At 40.0% G+C, this 22154-nt stretch overlaps 1 protein-coding gene across 2 annotated transcripts in view; it reads right to left on the bottom strand.

Moving 5' to 3' along the window:
* The window catches only part of LOC139444638 (uncharacterized), a 121521-nt gene extending 102637 nt beyond the window's left edge, over positions 1 to 18884 (bottom strand). For both annotated transcript variants that reach the window (XM_071225557.1, XM_071225558.1), the window contains exon 1: positions 18788 to 18884. The gene's annotated coding sequence lies outside the window, so the exon portion shown is untranslated. The remainder of the gene's footprint in view (positions 1 to 18787) is intronic.
* Positions 18885 to 22154: the final 3270 nt, after the last annotated feature.

The raw sequence follows: 22154 nt of genomic DNA, 5'->3' as shown, positions 1-22154 counted from the left end.
TTAACATTATTCCAGTTATATCTCAGCATATCAGCCTAATGTGGGAGGAAAGCCTGAAGTGATGCAGGTCACAGACGTTTACCACTTCGGTGAAACCCATGAGTACAGGTATGGCACTGACAAACCCAGAAACATAATCAGGGCTAACCGGGATTCGAACTCACAATCTTAGGTTTCTGGCGTGCTCAGGGGACGCAACTCCACCCAGCGAATCGCGGCACCTTAGACAACTGGGCCACCCTTGCCCCCCGTTAGGTGCTAGAAAGTAAACAACCACAATGCCATCTCATCCTACCTGGTACCCACTCACTGCTGGGTGATATATATGTCTGGCACTCAATGATAACCCAGGTACCTCACAACAATGTCCTAGTTCCACACATGGCACTAACCACAACATCTACACCTGGGCATCCAAGGACCGCCTCTGTGGTCTTGTGGTAGAGTGTCCGCCCGGAGAGCGGATGGTCAGGGGTTCGATCCCCGACAGCGTCATACAAAAAGATGTTAAAAGATGGTACTTGTTGTTACCCTGTCTGGCACTTGGCATTAAGGGGCCAAAAGAAGGACTGGTCGGCTTGGAGTCAGTATACTGTGTCTGAGTGGGGTATTCATGTTAAACTGCGACATGGTATCTCAGTGAGCTAGCACAATAAATCTGCATCAGTCCGGACTAGTACAAGCAGCCACACACACACATACACTTGCATGCACGTCGCTATATAAGTGCAATAATCTTGGACGCAACATTAAACCAAATTTCACCTCACCTCACCTGGGCATCCAAGACCATGGACAACATTCTGTCTTTTAATAAAAGTAAATCATTACTGTGGACTCTCACTAAGGTTATTTATCAATTTGAAAATGTAAACATGCTGATGAATCAGTTTGTCTTCAATCACGGATCTACCTCTGTGCTAATGAGTGAGTCTTCATTGTTGCTAGGGATCCTACCTTGTATCAGATTCAATGTCCCGATATCAAACAAGCCTTTGCAATATTAACGAGGCATCAAACTTCGCAGTCAGCCCGTCTCTCTTTCAAAGGACTCCATAAGAGTCTGCAAGATAGGCCTATTAATGGATTGCTAGGTCTACTTCCAAGTACTGGTTACTGTACTGGCTGTGGATCGACCGTGGTCAAATCCCATGCAATGATAAGTACTTGACATGAAGCCAACCAATGTGGAAGAGGTTACCATGGTTACAGTGGTGGAAAATACAACACAATGATGTCACTGGGTTTGTTTGTTTGTTGTTTAATGCCACACTCAGCAATATTCCTCAGCTTAATGAAGGCGGTCTGCAAATAATCACGTCTGGACCAGGCAATCCAGTGGAGGGGGGGGGGGGGGGGGGTCGGGTAGCCTAGTGGTTAAAGCATTCGCTCGTCTCGCCGAAGATCCGGGTTCGATTCCCGACATGGGTACAATGTGTGAAGCCAATTTCTGGTATCCCCCGCCGTGGTATTGCTGGAATATTGCTAAAAGCGGCGTAAAACCACACTCACTCACTCACTATAGAGTGTGGGACTTACAACAGTCAGAAGTACAAGATCAAGAATAAATGTTCCTAGGACCAATATGCACAAGCAGAGGGGACGTCGTCTACATTCCGATTTCCCCAGCATTCTATGTAGGTGTGATACTGTCAGGGTGTGAAGCCATCCCACAGGTGACATCCTCACCTTGACAGCTTGGGACGCCATTAAATTAACCTCTTTGGTGTTCCCTCAGATTAGATCAGGTCTGTGGTTCAAATCCATGTTTGTGCTCGTCAATTTTATGACCACTATATTTTAAGGAATGTTTAGTGTACTGTCATGCCAAGAAAAAAGTTTTGTTTGTTTTGTTTGTTGTTTAACGCCACACTCAGCAATATTCAAGATATATGACGGCGGTCTGTTAATAATCGAGTCCAGACCAGACAATTCAGTGATTTACATCATGAGCATCGATCTACGAAATTGGGATACAATGACATGCATCAACCAAGTCAGCGATCCTGACCACCCGATCCCATTAGTCGCCTCTTACGACAAGCATACTAAGCCTTAACAGGAAGCATGGGTTGCTGAAGACCTAATCTACGAAAGTTCTTTACAGGTCTGCAAGAAAGTTACAGAACACAGTAATATGTCTTGGTAGGGACTTTCCTCTATTCTTGGCTTTAATGCTGGAATGACGCTCCCTACAGTCTTTGCCAAAAACTTATGATTTTACTCAGACTTTACATTCTTCTCTGTAGATTTAATTTTAGTGTTTGGACTGGTTTAATCTGATGTTACTTGACAAGAAGACATTTTCTCCAAGCCTCATCGGCTTTGGACTAGGACTTAAGTTGCAGACCATTACTTCTGGCAAGCAGGGTAAGAAATTCCCACATGTCTACTAGTCCAGGACTATAAAATTGTGGAAGGACTTGTGTCATTTCCTTGTGGACTGCCACTTTTACCATTAGATAGATGGCAACTGTAGCAGGACTAGTGACTTTTCCTTGTGGACTACCACTTTTACCTTTAGATAGATGGCAACTGTAGAAGGACTTGTGTCATTTCCTTGTGGACTACCACTCTTACCATTAGGTAGATGGTAAGTCTGTAGCAGGACCAGTGACATTTCCTTGTGGACTACCACTTGTACCATTACGTAGATGGCAACTCTGTAGTAGATCATTCTTGTGGACAAGCGACACTTCCTTGTGGACTATGACTTATAAATTATTTTCTAACCCTGGTCTGACAATCAGAAGGTGACATTCACAGTAAACAACAACCCAGAGAGGATTATTGTTCATCATTTTCATGACTGAACAGCTTCACCGTACGTGTCAGCAAACAGCTGCACATGCATAAACATTAGACTCTTGAATGGAGTACAAAAGCTACAGTTTGCACCACAACACAAGCCTATGATCTGCACAAGTGGTAATTAAATCTGGCTGGTATATGAAAGCACACAGTAGATTAGTTTACATTGCAAATTACCTCTGTCAACTGCCACGGCCCGTACCTGGGCCAACCAGGCACCTTAACGAGGGGCAGGCTTCAGGGTGACAGTACAGGTAAAACAAGCCTGACGAGATCAGCAGGTATGCGTACCTGTGGCGAGTCAGGTGAAAAGAAGTGAAACTGGACGGACCTTCCTTGTGTACCTCAGCCATGATAGAACATTCACACCAGCACAACAACAAAGACAATCCATTGTATTACCTCGGAGGGACCATACCTGGCCTGCTCTTCTTGACAACTTGATGGAAATCACAAAGAATCTGCCTTTTCCATTTTCAAAATATGAGAATACTGAGTGTGTATATAATCTTAATTCATAACTGACAGAATTATCAAAACATATAGTAAGGAACATTGGTATTTTCACTTGTCAAGAAAGATCAAACAAACCAAATTCCCAATTGAATTCGTCGAACACTGTTGTGTCGAAGTTGAACGGGCCTACGTAAATACTTCTAGTTAACCGAGGTTCGACACAACCGAAAATGATGAATAAGGATTGAATATGCAGGGACCAACTTTAATTTGAGACGACAGTAAGTTCAAATGTTATATTTGGGATAACACTTTCTTAGTAAAGTACAGATTCTTGTACTTTTTGGGGGGTTGAATCCCGTCCGGGATTCGAACCAACACTTGCCAGAGTGAGGCACCTAATCGCCAGCACACAAAGTCAGCGATCTAACCCACTCAGCCACCAAGGCTTCCACAAAAATGAAAGTCCGACAACTGGTGCCTCACTCTGGCAAGTGTGGGTTCGATTCCCGGACGGGACTCAACCCAAAAAATGTACGAGAATCTGTACACTAAGAAAGTGTTCTCTCAAATATAACATTTGTTACATTTGACCACTTTCTAAATGGCATTGTGTATTCATTAACCGTAAGTTCGACGCATTATCAATGCAAACACAATGTTGGTAAGAATGACTTGTGTGGTACGGTCCTGGGTGGAGGCAGTAGCAGGTTCCGTCTCAATAGTCCTGTCTCACATCAGTTTGTTTTTGTATAAGGGCAAGACATATCGGCCCTGTTTACACCTCCGCAGCTCAGGTCATCCTTGACACAGACTATCCCACACATACCCTACCCTTTCAACAAATATCTTACAAGAATAACCCTGTGAGGACAGGGTTAGAACAGGTCCCAGCCCTCTGCTGCTGGTCGTAAAAGGCACCTATATAATGTCAGAGGTCAAACTCGGTGACTTGGTTGATTGGTATTCATCATGGCATTGGGCGTACAAAATATCAACGACTGGTTTGTCTGGTCCAGGGTGGCGTACAAAACAACCTTAGCGCTACGACTGTCGTAAGTCTATGTTAAGGTATGGGAGTTAAGATCACCTTAGCGCTAAGATCGCTCTGTGCAATGGCACCCAGAATTGTACCTTTACCGGTGGCCATGACAGCAATGTTACTGTGTCAGAGGGATTTTCAATTTTTTCTGCTCAAGTTATGTAGGTAATTTGGAAATAAGATTTAATAATGACAAAAAGCCTTTGACCTGTCAACCTGAACATTGAAACTGCGAAGTATTTTTCACAAGCAGGAGAAGCGTTCTGAATCTGTTTACAGCACTGATACATGTACTTACACTGTGCCCAACTCCCTACAGTGGAGATTAATAACAGGGATGTGTGGTTCTACAGGACCTGTATGTCAGGTCAGGTCATACTACGACTGTTAAAAAGCACTTGCTGGCATAGTTCGGAAAACGTCAAGTTTCTATTCAACTGTTTATCCACAGTGTATAAAACTGTATAATGTTCATTATTTTAAAGAACAATTTAGCAAATTAGAACATATCACAAATACTGCAATATTATTTTCCTATTATTCCAAATTAGACAAGAATGTGGTTTTTTTCCAAATGAATAACATGTCAGTTATGAAATGTGTACATAGAAAGCCAATAGTGAGTGAGTATGGTTTTACGCCGCTTTTAGCAATATTCCAGCATTATCACGGCAGGGGACACTAGAAATGGGTTTCACACATTGTACCCATGTCAGGAATCGAACCCAGGTCTTCGGCGTGACGAGCGAACGCATTAACCACCAGGCTACCCGACCGCCCCCAGAAAGCCAATAAGGTTAACCAACTATGCTAAAAGTGTGAAATGTGTCTCAAACTTTATGGCAGCTATCTACCTGGACATAAATGTGATGCGACGGATTAAAATTGTCATAATACATCTTGGAATTTGAATCAGCAGGAATGCTCATGGGTTTTCACGAAATGATGTTTATGACCAACATGACCTCGGGTTGTCCTTCCACAGACACTAAGGAATATAAATTAAATACAGTTCAAACGAAAGATGTTTGCAGATACTTGCAGTAACAGAAGCACCCCAGTTAGCGTTAGCCCCATTTCCTAAAGGCATCTAAAGTCTTAAAATACGATCAATTACTTTCATTTCAAAAACAATATTCAAAACATTCTTAAGGCCCCAATCATTTACCAAATCTAAGGATATTTGAAGTGGAATAGTAATGGTAAGCATATTTCACAAAAACTCAAGATGACCTTGACTTGTCATGCTCTTACAGGTAACCTTGCTCCAGAAACAAAAAACTGAACACTGACCTTGACCTTTGACTTTTCTTTACCAAAACTTCTTCAAACAGGGGCCCTATTCTAGAGAAAAGGTATACCAAGTTTAATGATAAATGCAGTAATATTTTTTGAGAAAGTGCAACCACAATCTTTCTTTTCCTCCATTGACCTTTGACAATTTCATGACATGTGCCAAAAGAATTCCCCAGGGCCATGTGAAAGATGTCCATGTAAGAATAATCTTCAATGTCAATAATCTTTGTGGAGTAGACATTTAGACAAATCAGCGACACTGGTGGTCAAATTCTAACAAAACCTTAAAGCAGTCCCGTTTCACAAGGCTCCTAACTATGTCAAATCAAACTCTCTCCAAAGATGTCCTCCACAAAAGCTATTCACTTAGAATCAGCTGAAGGGTAATTCTATTGCTTTGCTCCGCCTTCAGCAAATCATTGTCACTGTAATGTTATGATTGCCACAGCTGGTTTACCGAGAGGAATGTCAGCCACAGTACTCCACAAGCTCCACACAGGAGTCTGACCAAAGCTCCATGCAACGCTAACAATAGCCTGCTGTGTGAGGCATCTCACACAGAGGATATACAATCCTAATTATATCATTACCTGAACAGGACCATTACATAACAGACATGTCTGACACACCTTAGAAGCAGTGTTCGAAATCGACATTGGCCCGAACATTTGCCGAAGGCCACAGACCGACAGATTTGTTCCTTTGCTGTTTTAAATTTCAGCAGGCCCTTACAGAGTGCATTTTTAAGTAGGTATTTATCAAGCATTATTTAAGTAATGTTATAAACATAACTTGCACATTTATAAACAGTAGGATTAGACCTTTCAAATGGTGTATGCCATGTAGCTGCAAAGATGTTTTACAAGCTGATAATTTCCTGATGAATGTAAGTGTATCTATCACCAACGAGTCTCTGGGAACTCGGTGTGATATCAGTAAAAGCCTCTGGTTGACTGGTTGTGTCTTGTAATTTATAGTGCAAGAGTATGTCCCCCTGCTTCAGCTAATATGTTTGGGTCCACAGTGTTTCAAACTGTGCCAAAAGTTTTTTAAATGTGCTGGCCCTTAAGGCTCTCAGTTTACTCTGCTGAGTTTCAGATACTGCTTAGAAGCATCTCATGTCTCACAAAAATGAAGGCTGTCATAAAACTACTGTCCTGACGAAAATCCCTTTCTGAATATGGTCCGTAATTACATACATAATGACTGTTGAGCAAAGACTTATTTCATGCTTAGCTGTGAGTGTTTTTATCCCTCTTTCAGCAATAGTGAGTGAGTGAGTATGGTTTTACGCCGCTTTTACCAATATTCCAGCAATATCACGGCGGGGGACACCAGAAATGAACTTCTCACATTGTAGTATTTGTACCCATATGGGGAATTGGACCCAGGCCTTCGGCGTGACGAGTAAACGCTTTAACCACTAGGCTACCCCACCGCCCCTAATACAAGAAGAGAGACCTGATACAGGTAGAAGGCATTTACCACCTGGATAAACCCCACAGGTAGAGTGCAGACTGTGGACCATTATTGGGGGCAACTGTCTGTCAAGTTTTGTATGCTTTTTTTACTCAACAACGACTGAAAATTGTACTGTGGGTCTGATGGCCACAATTGTGACTTAAACTCTAAACTGATTCCAATATTCAGAAGAAATCCAAGGTTAGAACTAGCAGGTTCATGCGGCTAAGGGACACAACTCTGAACAGGTGATTGTGCTGCCTTAAACCAACATACCATCTATACCCTTAAAGACCTTATTTAACAGTGAGTGAGTGAGTATGGTTATACGCCGCTTTTAGCAATATTCCAGCAATATCACGGCAGGGGGACACCAGAAATGGGCTTCACACATTGTACCCATGTCGGGAATCGAACCCGGGTCTTCTGCATGATGAGCCAACGCTATAACCACTGGGCTACCCGACCGCCCCCTTATTTAATATGTACTCACTAATATAGAGATTTGTCTGAGGTAGTCATCAACCTTGAACTCGCACCAAAGCTATCTGGGTATGACCAATGCTATATAGCAGACAACTAGTCATCACTGTTGATCCCTTCAACTGTCAGTCAGATAATAGATCAATTTATTCCGGTACCTGGTCCAGAACAGCCCCTGCTGCGTTGGAATGTGACCCAGTCCGCCAACGACAACAGTAGAACCCATCAATTCCTCTACAAGCTTCACTGAATCTAAACGAGATAACAACACAATTATAGAGATTAATATCCCATCACGAAACAATCGTCACCCTGCTACATTTTTTTAACATTGTCCCCCCAAACTGTGTAACAATAACATGGGTGATACTGTTTTAGAGGAACTCATCTCAGATCTGGTTAACAGAACATTAAACTTTCAATGTTGACGTCAGTTGAGCTCCCTGGATTTTCAATAACAAAGAAACCCGTAGCTGGCCCCATTACTGATCTATATGTGGAAGGGTGTCAAGCCATATCTTGTATCTTTTCAAAAACACTTATTAATGCTTGAATATTCTATATTTGGCAATTACGTTTTCACAATCTGACAACAAAGAGCGCTGGAATAACCAGTCATGTCCTTTTTTCAGGTTTGATGGTCTTAGCCGAAAATGAGATTGAACATTTTGAATAAACATGACAAAGATAGAAGAATCTTGTGGTACATAGTTGGAACTTTAATACAAGCTTCAATTAAATTAACAGAAGGCTATAAGGCTAAATAGTTGTGGTTCAAATCATCCATTTAACCTTCTTGGCACAATGTTCTAATTTTATGGACATGACATATTTGCAACAACTTTTTCCCTATAGTCATGATAGTAAACCTTTCCACAATCAGATACTTTACTGTCACATAGCAGGAATATTGCCAAGTTCGGTGTGAATTGACAAACAAACAAATTTATTTACGTATACATGTCATTTCTAAGAGTCTCAAATTTGACATGTCATTGTCTAGTATAACCCACACATCTCACCAGGAACAGTGCCATTAATATTGTGGATCCTTTGCACCTGATATTTAACCCTGGTTCTCTGAACTGTGTGGTCTGATTTAATCCGTCTTTCTACAATTGAGCCAGCATGAGTGACCATGAACTGGGCTGGACAGCAGAGCGGAGCTGATAGCCCACTGTGACTGACAGTGATAAGCCGTTGCACCCTAGGTCATGTGTCTCATCCCTGTAACTAACACCACAAACATCTAGTATTTTCCACATGACTGCTCTCAGTGAGCGCTCTCACACACACTCACTTCTATGTTACCTGTGTATTTCTATGTTTGCTTCACAGGGGGTGTCATTGTAGATTCCACCTAAATGGAGATTTGATAAATGTTTATCGTAAGTAGCCTATTCAGACATATTGAAATGCGCCAGTCACACCAGAAACACCCTTGAGCAGAGTATAAACTTTATATTCAACCTTAATGCCTTGCGTTATATTTTTACAAACTTTGTACAACATGTTCAATGAGCAGCACTTTTTATAATTTGTAACTACCTGGATACACTGTTGCTGGCAATTGTTCCTTACATTAGCTGAGTGTATAATACTTAATGTTTTCCTACTATCACGAGATCATTACTTTTATCAATAGCACAAGTGTGTATGAAATACGATTACAAGTCACAGGGACCAAGTTTGGTCACACAGGCCTTAAAAGACTCAATGCTTTAGTGTGAACGCTCAAAGCGTGACATTACCATCTTATCCTTACTTACTGATACCCACTTACTGATGTCTGTATAGTGAATTCATAAATTCCATAAATTCTTATCCTTACTTAGTACTCCAACTTCTAAATGCCTATCAAAGAAGTTAAATGTATAGTGACGTCCGTGAAGATTCGGGGTAGAACGGGTCAGAATTTTGTCTGGGTTTGAAATTCCATGTATTTGGGTGCCAGTATGACTGCCTTGAGAGCACACTTTCAAAAGAAAGTATTTCTTTTAAAATACCTTGTGGTAATTTGCGTTTCGATTTATATGAAGTGAAAAAAAATAGCAAATGCAAATTAATTTTAGTGCGGACATATTTCTTTCTTGTTGACATCAGCACCACCATTTTCAATTCTCACTGTCCAGAACTCAAACAACATTTGACAGACTATCATGCATAGACCATGCAATAAAGACAAAATACTCAAAAGGACCACTAACCTGTTAAGATCTGGTTAGAGAATGGGTCTTGAGCAACCCATGCTTGCCGTAAAAGCGACTGTTGGTTGGTCAGGCTCACAGGTCCGGCTCACTGACTTGGTTGATGCATGTCATTATATCCCAATTCAATGGATCAATGTTCATGATGTCAATCATTGGATTGACTGGTCAGACTTGATTATTTACAGACCGCCATCATATAGCTGGAATATTGTTGAGTGTGGCGTTAAACAACAAACAAACTGTAGACTGAAGTACACAGCAACAGAAGCCGTTGTCCTCACAACTTCCTGAGATGTTCATGACATCTTGACAGACCAATCAGTGACCATGATTCTATAACCATGATAACATGTAAGGAAACAAATATATATCTGTATATATCTGTCAATGCAAGTACTGAACTCTCTTTATTTTTCATTGCCCTGACATGTCCAACAATCTCATATACGGGAGACATTTGCCGTGGATAGCCACACTGTTTACTAAGACCAGGATTCAACTGACAAGACATGCGGAACTTGCGACCAAATAGGCAAAACGTCCACAGGGATGTGACCGACATACTCCATGAGGCTCGCAACTGAACACGCCCCTTTTTTTATAGCGTTTGTCTACGGGAAATAAACACCCAAATCAAACCAGCATAAACCAAACTTAATCCAATATTCAAATAGCCCTGTTGAACATTTACACCTTCAATATGTGGGCAAGAGATTCTCTAACCTGAACGATTCTAAACGAGTCCAAACCAAGTTACATGTTTACCATCCCTAAATGTCACAGAAGTTCATTCATCGCTAATCTTCCCAAGAATTCAGTCACAAAACATCACCAGGGAGTGTTTTTACTTCCCATCCTGCAAAAAATATTTTCTCTTCAGATTTACGTTTTTGCACACATTTGAGATCCCTACCATGATACAATATACCATATTTACATTGCCTTAATGGAACCGTTTCAACATGCAGGGACAGACATAAACTTTCTTCAAGTGGGCCATGGCCAGTGCACTTATAAACACGTTTATGTGAGCTCTTTTGAATTTACGTGTGCCAAAAGAATAATTATTTGCCTTTTACACTACCTTCGGTATATGTTGCAGCACAGACCATATACCGGTGTATAGTGTCTGGATGCATATACCGGTGTATAGTGTCTGGATGCATATACCGGTGTATAGTGTCTGGATGCATATACCGGTGTATAGTGTCTGGATGCAAATAAATGAAGCCTCCATTCATCACACACAAGATTTGAAAATGTGGTTAACTTTGACTCTCCATGTACAGTCGAACCCTACTATCTCGAACCCTGTTACCGTATTTCCTCTATTAGAGGCTCTGGCTTATTTCCCACAAGCCTTTGATCCCGCGTCAATTAGAGGCCCGGCGTCTACTGGAAGCCTGGCTTCTATTAATACCCCCATTTCACTATGACCACGAATGTCCCGAGATCATTAATTGTATCAATTGATCGACCCCGCGTCTATTAGAGGCACGGCTTCAATTTTTTGCACTGAACAATTGACCCAGCTTCTATCAGAGGCCCAGCGTCTAATAGAGGAAATACGGTATTTCAAACGGCCAATATCTCGTACCTATTCCCCAGTTCAGACCACATCACTAAATAATGCATATTCATTTCTGTTTGCTCGCTTCTTTCGAATTCGAGATAAAAATATATTGTTATGTGTCATTGCCTGTGAAATACATTTCAATTTGTCATCACATATTCCAGCTATTAAACCGCTGTCTGTAAATAATTGAGTCTGGACTAGACAATCCAGTGATTGACATCATGAGCATTGATCTACGCAATTGGGATACAATGACATGCATCAACCAAGTCAGAAAGCCTGACCACCCAATCCCAAACCCAGTCGCCTTTTATGGCAAGCATTAGGGCTGGGACAGGTAACTCGGGTACTCAGGTTGGGTGGGTCCTGAGTAGGACCTGGGTACCCATAGAACTACTCAGACCTGTGGTTAGTCACGTGATATATTATTTAATGACAAAAACACACTATAGCTCAGTGGTTACACTACAAGTTCGCATTTCTTTCTGACGATGCACACATTTCTTTTGACTTGAATATGTTTGAGTAATGATAAAGCTTCAGTCAAGATCGATTGATACATGTATGTAATTAGTTTTTGCCAGGGCTGCGGTAAAACTATTCCCAATCCGAAATTTTGTTCCCAATTCTCGAAACCTACAGTGTACCCGAGTAGGGTCTGGTAATAGGGGGTCAGTAGTCCTGCACCATGACCGTGGAATATATTTATTTTATGAAAAAATAATAATCTAGATATGCATACAAAAGCAAGTCTAGCCAGCTCAAGCTAGCTCTATTCCGCATGCAGAGGGAATTTTTTTTATTTTTAGTGTCAAGAAGGATATTGTGTAATATAAGATTTCAGAGACTAAATGTTAGTCTAGGGGGTCAGGTACCCGGGTAGTAAATTAGGACTCGTCCCAGCCCTAGCATGCATGGGTTTCAGAAGACCTATTCTAACCTGGAGCTTCATGGATCAATAGTCTTCTGAGCATATTGTCTTTATTGCATGGTCTATGCATGAAAGCCTGTCATATGTCGTGTGAGTACTGTACAGTGAGAATTGAAAATGGTGGCGCCAATGTTAACAAGAAAGAATTATGTCACTACTATTACTTATTTGCATTTGCTGTATTTGTTGGCAAATACAAATTTCCACAGGGTATTTTAATCTAAAAACTTTGATTCTAAAAGTGTGCCCTCAAGACAGTCCTATTGGCACCCAAATACATAGAATTTCAAACCCAGACATACCACAAAATAAAAAGAAAACCCAATTTATAATATAATGTATACCATCAAAAATCTACCTAGGATTCCAATTTAAGCCATCCGTGAAGATCTGGGGTTGAATTGGTCTTCAGCAACCCATGCTTGCCATAAAAGGTGACTGCTTGTCGTAAAAGGCGACTAACGGGATCGGGCGGTCAGGCTCTCTGACTTGGTTGAAGCATGTCATCGATCCCAATTGCGTGGAACGGTGCTCATGATATTAATCACTGGATTGTCTGGTCCAGACTTGATTATTTACAGACTGCAGTCATGTGGCTGGAATATTGCTGAGTGAGGTGTAAAACAACAAACCAAACTAAGCGCCCTTGGCAGATATACAGGGCAAAACGCATTTCTTTGAAAATTGGGATTTTTGTTAAAGCTCCCATTTTCTCAAAATAGGAGGTATCAGTATATTAACATTGCATTCAATGCAGTAGTGTAAAACTAAGCGTTAAAGCCTTCTTAGTCCTATTTAATGGTCATGTTATCAGTGAAATACACGGCAGCTCTACAAATCTATAACACTGGTTTTCATTGGTTAGAACTACATGAATTGGGAAATTTGTCATTCCAATTTGGAAATACGTGCTGATACTGCAGACTTGGAAATACACCCCTGACCATATCTGTGTAGCTCACATTTCCGAAATCACAACCATGTCACAAGACACAAAATTCAAAGATATCCCACTTATTATATAAACTATATCATTTACATATTGAACATTTCCGAAGTCATCACCAGTCACATGACACGTCAAGCAGCAACACCAAATATGATTGCATGTTATATGACAATCATTGATTTTGTTTCTGTCAATCACAGCAATAAATCCTGTAGCTCGGTAGTATAAGAGTCGATCCATGTGACCGTAACAAAAGTGCATGTTATTTATCGATATAGTCGGCAGGAAATCAATACAGCATGATGTAGTTATTGATCTGCCGGTCCCACAATGAGTCATTACAACTGTATGTGCGATGTAGCTTATGTTGTGTTGATGGGCTGCTTTCTGGAAATTACACCGCCTCAGCTCTTTGATTATCCAATTTCAGAGGCTGATGAATATGTCAGCATGTTCCAGTCAACTTCTTTATCTTGAGCTTTTGAGCGTTATAGCTCTATACATTGCAGACAATAGCTGGAGAATGGACAGGTATTTAATGCTTGCATGGGTTCTACATTTGCTATAAGCAAAGGTGGAAGTCTTGCATTTAAAGAGGGACTTCAGCAACTGGTAGTCATAAAAATATCTTGAGACATTTTTAATTAATTTTTGGTACTCTGGTAATGCCTACCACTGTAACACAAATCTCTGTTTCTGTGCTTGGATCCGGGTTAAAACTGGTCTTGCTTGTCGTAAGAGACGACTAACGGGATCGGGTGGTCAGGCCCACTAACTTGGTTGATGCATGTCATTGATCCCAATTCCATAGATCCATGCTCATGACATCAATCACTCGATTGTCTGGAACATATCGATTATTTAGACCGTCGTCATATCAATAGCTGGAATATTGCTGAATGTGGTGTTAAACAACAAAGCAACATAATTCTGTGCTTACAAATAAATACACAGATTTATCTAGTATTCCAAACAAAGGGCTCTTGGCAGCCTAACTGGAAAAAAAGGTGATCTGGGCAAAAATAAGTTTGTCCAAAATATGGATATTTTTCAAGTTTTTGTTTTCGTTATCTTAGAGGTATTATAACATTGCATTCAACGGAATATTGTGAGAGGAAGTATTCTTCTTTATCATGTCGTCTGCTGGTCTTTCTTCTGCAAAGCCATAACATTAGTTATGAGTGAGTAAGTGAGAGTATGGTTTTACGCCGCTTTTAGCAATATTCCAGCAATATCTAGACAGGGAACATCCATGTCTTCAGCGTGACGAGCAAACGCTTTAACCACTAGGCTACCTGACCGCCCATAACAATGGTTATGACTGTGATAACTTGAATTGGGAGTTTTTAGTCACAGATTTGGCGTCAGGCTTTGGTCCAATTACCAGCCTCAAGGCAGGTAAATCCCTGATATATTGGAAATTCTGGTACCTAGGTTCAAGCACCCTTAATATCTTAAAGAGAGGAGTGCCATGGTTTGTCCCAGAATTCACAAAGACAATAGCTATGAACCCATTGTTCTTTTTTTCCAAAACATCAACTCTGGCGGTATGTTACAATTACTTTCTACGTAGCATCAGGCATTGAGAAAATGGCTGTCATTGCCAAGACGCCATTGCAGAGAAGTAAAATGTTTCATGTGAATTCTTCTAGGGCTAGGACGGGCAACTCGGGTACTCAGGTTGGTGGGTCTTATGTAAGACCAGGGTACCCACATGTGATTAGTCACGTGACATACTGATTAATGGCATTAACAATAAAACTCAATGGTTACACTACAAGTATGGCTAATGTTCACATTTCATTTCATTCTGACTATGCAGGCATTCGTTCTGACTTTTATATGTTCGAGTAAGGATACAGCATCTATCAACTGTAGTGTATGCATGATCAGATCGTTTTATACATGTGCATGTATCTAAATAGTTTTTGCCAGGGTTGCAGTAAAACGATTCCCATTCGGACATTTTGTACCCAACTCTTGAGACCTACAGCGGGTATCCGGGTAGGGGCGGGTAATATGGTGTCAAGTACCTGGGTAATAAATTTGGACTTGTCCCAGCCCTAATTTCGTCTAAAATGAACCTTGTGTTCTGACAAAAAAGGTGCATGTATGTTGATTCATACATGTGCGTAAATATCTCATAATCCTTCAATGATATAAACAAGTTATTTAACAATAACAACCAAATAATCGGAGCGTGTCGATCCTAGAACAGGAGACAGGTGGCATTCCATGTTTCTGGTGTGTCCGCACTTCAAGTGCAGAAGCCTGTACTATGTGGGAAATTCAAAGCGCAGTGTGATCCTTCACACATATGACATGTTGGTCTTGCTGTGAAAAACAAGAGAACTGACAGCACTCACCTTACCTGAGCTTGCACTAACGAGGACATCAAAGTAGTGCACACAAGCCAGGTCGGGGAGTATGTCAAATGGTAATGCTTAACTTAAGAGGAAAGACCAAAGTGTGACATATCATCGATATTTATGTGAAACTTTAACCACAATGTATGGTGTTGCATTGAACAAGGGAGGGAACAGTCCATCAAATACCCACTACAGTCCAATGAATTATCTAGTTTCTAGTGATGTGAGGGGAACGCTATTTTCAGGGCATTATCATCTGCAGAAGTCTGAGGTCTTCCATTATGAAGGAAGGCAGTTGAAAAGACCGAGGGCTTCTGCAAATGATTAATGCCATGAAAAATAGTGTTACCGTTAATTTCGCTAAAATGGATAGATTTTGTTATTGAATCAAAATAAACAATAATATTGATTTTGAAACATTTACAGCAATCAACACACAACGCATGTCACTGACCCACTTTTACATATATGGAATCGTCACAGAACAAACCAGGTGATGTCACTATTGAACATCAATATGATGTCACCTAACAACAGGCTGGATAATGGGGGTGTCAAGCAATATGAAGGCCTTTTCAAGTTACAGTGGCCCACTCATTTCTGATAACATGCGGGCAGTTTAGTGATAATTCTATCCATCCACCCACCACCCCCAACCAGATCCATCCAGCACCACCATCCAGATCTATCTACCACCCACCTCATCCGCCCACCACTGTCCACATCCCCCCCCCCCCCCCCCCCCCCCCACCACCACCACCCCCAACCAGATCCATCCACCACCACCATCCAGATCTATCTACCACCCACCTCATCCGCCTACCACTGTCCACATCCACCCACCACCACCACTTCCTACCTTTAAAAATCATATCTACACTTGTCTATGAATTTTCCACCAAAATTAACCTATACTTGCAACATTTAATTTTGACAACCCTTAGAAAACTTGAAGCTTATACCTCACATTTACAAACCAACCACTGACAATAACTTCATAAGGCAAATGGTACTACCTGCCTGACCACAACCTGTAAATGCAACAATCTCCTTCACTCCACTCCACCTGTCACATTACAGGTTAATGAGCAAATTTCCCACAAGCAACAACCTCCCTTGTCTAACACCAGCAGGTTTAACATCAGCGGGTTTAACATCAGCAGGGGTCGTCCTTGTTATATCAAATTGGTCATTATCTCGTCTTTAAGACTGGGTTTTTCTCCAGGGGTCTTAGCATGGAGATGGACTTCACCTGACAATGTCATCTGTAATTGTACTTTCAAATGGTATAGGCAGTTTTTATATTCACCTTGCACAGTGATAGACATTAATACTGAACGTCTTCTTGCCCAAATAATTATGTAAGAAAAGGTTCTTAATTCTACTACCCAAGGGTACCTTTTAGGATGATAGTACATGAATCAGCCAGACGGAGGCTAGTACTTATTTCTATCCTTCATAATTTGTTACCATCTGACATTGTCAACCATCCTAAAAGTTGATGTTTTACATTTGTCAGCGTCACTGAAATATAACCAGAATCTACGTTCCTAGCAGTAAAGATGTTCATAGGACTTCAAGAGGAAGATTTCCTCGAGTCTGTACCTCATCAGAAGGAATGTAGGATGAATGAATGAATGAATGAATGGACACATGGATGGATGGATGGATGGAACATAGAAGAATTAATGTATTAATGGATTATTAGGAAAGGCTGAGTGTCCCCTAGTTTCAGGGAACTAGGGGTATTCGTAAATATAATTTTTAGATTTAGGAGCACAATATAAGAGCAATGCATGAGCTGTGGGAGTCATTAACTGCAACAAGTCTACAAGATACTGGTAACATCTCAAATACTTCACAGCCAAACTTTAGTAGCAGTCACAAACTTGAAGTGTTAAGAGTCGAACGTGATCAAGAGTAAAAATAAATTTAAGCTATTGTACAAATACAGGTGTCAAATTGGACCCAGGTCAAAGGACACCTCACCACGAAAGACTACTTATATTTCTTAAGGGAATTTACATTCACCACCAAAATCAAAATATCACCTATCATATAATAATGCAATAGTATAAAATAATCCAAATGAATGAAATACTACACATCTCCCTTTTCCAATCTGAGAGCAAAATAGAAAAGATCCATAATCATGTTGAGACAACCCCTAGTACTCACCAGGTAGGTAAAATAAATATTCATAGTAGTACAATCCTGACAGGTTGTATATATCAAAGGATTATGTTATCTCTTCACTGATACAGGTATGAAGGGCGGGCGGGCAGGCTGACAGTGGCACACCTGCACAGGTATATCTCGTTAAGCTGTTTCTAATAAGGCACCAAACATCTCTGTAGAAAACTAATACAAAAGGAACTTGGAAATTGATACACAAATCAATTACTGTAATTGAACACAACTTTGGAAATAAAATTTACTCATGAAACAGAAAATTTACAAGGTATTGTAGATGTCTTAAAATTTGAGCATTTGGAAAGCTTACTGAGCTTACAAGTTTTCTTCAGCTGGATTCAAACCTCTTTCAGAGATTTTGTTTCTAACATTATTTGTCAAAATTGGTATAAGTAAACCACAATTATTAATTTCTATGTAGAAGCTTAGGAAGGATGCAATGCCCGAATGACATTTCTTTGTATATTTCTTAATTTCTGTTACTGTCAGATAACAATAGATGTGCTACAGGCTGTGACACAAATGTGATGACAAATGGCATTATTATTCACTGTAAATGTCACAACAAATAAATTCACTGCAGTCTGCAGTCTTGAGTATATACATACACTACAAAATATCAGCAACAACATATCAATATTTTCCGACCGTCGGTATAACATACTGGCTGTCAACAGAAAACGAAGCCAATATACAAAGGCCGAACTGGTAGTTGTCAAGAAAACACCATATCGTGTTACTCAGGTAAATTATTTTGTTAGCGCCTGTTGTTGTAAATCTCCCACATATTTACCGACATTGACGCTTATTCGCCGCTACATAAGAAATAGACCCGTTGACAATTACGGATAAACAATAATCCTGTCTAAGGCTTCGAAGGTGAGATGACACCTTTACCTTGATTGATTCGACAGATTCGTTCGGTGGGAGGGCACCTGCTCCATCAGAAAGAAAGTCAAAAACTTGATGGATGACATTGACAAGCAGCAAGGAAATAACGAGACACTTACCTTTATTATTGTTTAAGCGAACCGCAGCTTAAAATAATGTCACGGGTAACTCCAAATAAATATAACAAACTTAGAAACTGCGATCGACAAGCGCATAGTGCTCCCGCGCCATATTTACAAATTCACAGGCTAAAAATAAATTGCAACCTGCTCGGAAGAGTCCATTATTACTCACAATGTAGGGGTCACTGGAGGTCTGCGATGTGTATTGACAAACAAACGAGAAGTGTCTGTCAAAACAAAAGCTTACATCTGAGCCCACAAATCGCGTCTGAGTGTTAACAAAACGAGACATTCTTTAGCAACCGTGTAGATATCCCTTAAAGGAGTGTGAATATATATCTCGTCGCCTTGAAGAAAAAATCGTAACAAAAATACGAATAACCGAAATAGCCTGTTAGACATTTATGAGGATGATAGGTACATGGCGACAAAGAAAAGCGTAAGAAGAGAAAGGGTATTTCACAGCATGATTTCCCTTCAATATTCCCCGTGAATATCCAGGTTATAATTGGGTTTCACCAACTCATGTTTGTCGTAAGAGGCGACAAAAGGGATCGGGTAGATCGATAGTCATGATATCAATCACTGGCTTAAAATTTTCGATTATTTTACGCCGCCATTTTGCTGAAATATTGTTGTGTGTGGCGCTAAACTAGAAACAAACACTTTAGTGTGATCAGAGAGTCTTATAACGAGTTCCTTATAATGTGGTGGTCATACATGTTCAATTCAACTCTCTATTTCAAATTGATTTCCTCACCCTCAAAATTCTCATTAGAAACGTTTTTTGCTTTCACCACATATTTAATATAGAAAACTCCCAATACACGAAGTATTTATCCAATAACATCTTAGAGGGTAAATATTAATCACATTTATGCTTATTCACACAATTGTATCTACATTGGGAGAGTCGTGAAAAACAGACAATCAATTTGCAATCCTTCAAAAAACATATAATTCCTTTACTGTCGAATTTCTTTCTTTCATCCTAAACGCATACACACAAAAATGCCACAAAACCACCTGTAATGTATTACAGACCCCGAATGACGAACGCGGTAGACACCGAAACGTCTTTGATGTGAAGTCTTATCTGGGTGATTTACGGTTAATTGCAATTAACGCAACTTATTATTTTAAGGGTGAAATATACACGATGTGCGACCCTTATATTAGCCGTGTATATCATGTATTTGTTCTGCTAGAACACGCCCGGTTCAATTACAGCGCAATAAATTAGCCCGATCAAGTTACAACCATCAGAAAATTAGCAGTCTACGCTACTTTCCAGGGTGTAATAATTCGTTTGATATGCGTGCTTCGTAAACCTTAAAATCGTAATAAAAATACTTTCTCGGTTCATTACTTTGCAGTATAACAATTATTTTAATATGGAGTAGAGTCAGATAATAGGTTGAGGGGGCGCTCGGTCAGGTTAATTGGCTTGTCCCAGCCTGGTTTGTATCGCAAGCGCAGCTTACCCAGGGAACCAGACTATGACAGTCCCAGCAAATTTGATTTAAGACCACCATTGCCGACAAAGACCAATTTGTTTGTCTTCTGACACAAATTTTACGATTTTATCAATTTATCAGTTAATGATTTCCTTAATTAGGTCTAATACTTTTTTAGATGGTTTACGAGAAAAACCTATCCCCCAAAATGAAATCAGAAACATACAAAATGTTGTTTTTAATATTTCCCACTGTTTAACAAGTAGGTGAACTGAAAAAAAACCACACAGGATTTGTTACCACTTTTCGTAAGAAATGGTGAAAAATATGTATACAAATCTTTAGTCTAAAAAACTAAATATTATTTAAGTTTAGGTATCTAGACAGGTTACAACTGATTTATTATTCACCCACTAGTAACAGTAATATAATTTTAACTTTCATCCACATCACAAATTTCGTGATTCGATGTAATTACACTGTATTAAAAAATATTCCTACTGTTTTTGTTTCTATGGCAACCTATTAATTGTTTCCAATTTTCTTCATGTATGAGTTTCACTTTTCCTTTGGGTTCAGCTCGGGGTCAGTTGGTCGAGGATAAACACTACAGTTAAATAATTGTATACATCGTTGAAATTGTAAATCATTATAAGTCACTTGAAATATCACGAACAGAAAAGTAGGTTTTGACACAGGTAGGTGTGTTGTCAATGAAAAAAGAAACTTCATATTTATAAGTGTCTCCTACATATACGCTTTTGTTAAATTATGTAGTTGTTTTTGATATACGCGAATGAGATCGTTAGTTTGTTTAAAAAACGTGATAGATTTGGATGAGAAAAACACAATGCGTCTATCGCGCCATTCATGTTTGAATGCGACCCTTTAATATAATTTAATTGTTTTGAATCATTTGTTGAATTTAAACACTACTGCGTAGTGGTATCAGTGGATCTACAATTTCCAGCGCAAGAATGCTAACTCAATTCGACGATTTATAAAATGTCATGTGTTCAATCAGGCGAGGGGAGCGTTGTGAAACGTTAGTAATATCCTTACCAATACGTTGTTATTAGTAAGGGTGAATGAGTTAACTCCCTTATTGTGACTATCGATTGCCATGATTCGTCGCGATTGCAACACGAAAGTAGGTACTGTCGCTTCTGAGCAGCAACTGATTATATACAGTATACATCCACATGTTCAAATACATTGTAGTTAACACTTAAAAGGATTTAGCGATGATTGAATTTTTTTTCTCCAACATTATACATGTTGAGCGTGTGATGAACTATCTATGCACTGATGTTTTGATGAGTAAATATAAAGATACAATATCGTGAATTGTTCCCCAAATCTAGAAAAGGAACATGAGATTTGTGAATTAGGGATGCATTCATTAATAGATAAGCACCCGTGATACTATGTAGTGACACAATACATGTATATAACTGGCCTAAAGGAGATCGGGGCGGTGGGGTAACCTAGTGAGCGTTCGCTCGTCACGCCGAAGTGCCGGGTTCGATTCCTCACATGGGTACAATGTGTGAGGCCCATTTCCGGTGTCCCCCGCCGTGATATTGCTGGAATATTGCTAAAGGCGGCGCAAAACCATACTCACTCCCAAATGTGGGTATTTAGGAACTGTATTGTCTGTAAGCAGTACTACTTTCACGAAATCAAAACAATCACCGCGAGATGGGTTTTGAAATGTTATTTCGTCTGTAACTGGTTGAACAAAATAGTACTTATTCATTGGTTTACTCTAGAAACTGTCGGGAAAAAGATTTGTTTTTGTTTGTTTGTTGTTTAACGCCGCACTCAACAATATTCCGATTAGATGACGGCGGTCTGTAAATAATCGAGTCTGGACCAGACAATCCAGGGATTGACATCATGAGCAT

Source organism: Haliotis cracherodii, unplaced genomic scaffold (genome assembly GCF_022045235.1).
Source record: "Haliotis cracherodii isolate W230 unplaced genomic scaffold, xgHalCrac1.p SCAF_6, whole genome shotgun sequence".
Lineage (NCBI taxonomy): Eukaryota > Metazoa > Mollusca > Gastropoda > Lepetellida > Haliotidae > Haliotis > Haliotis cracherodii.
Note: the sequence above shows the minus strand (reverse complement) of the source record. Positions and strands in the feature narration are given on the sequence as shown.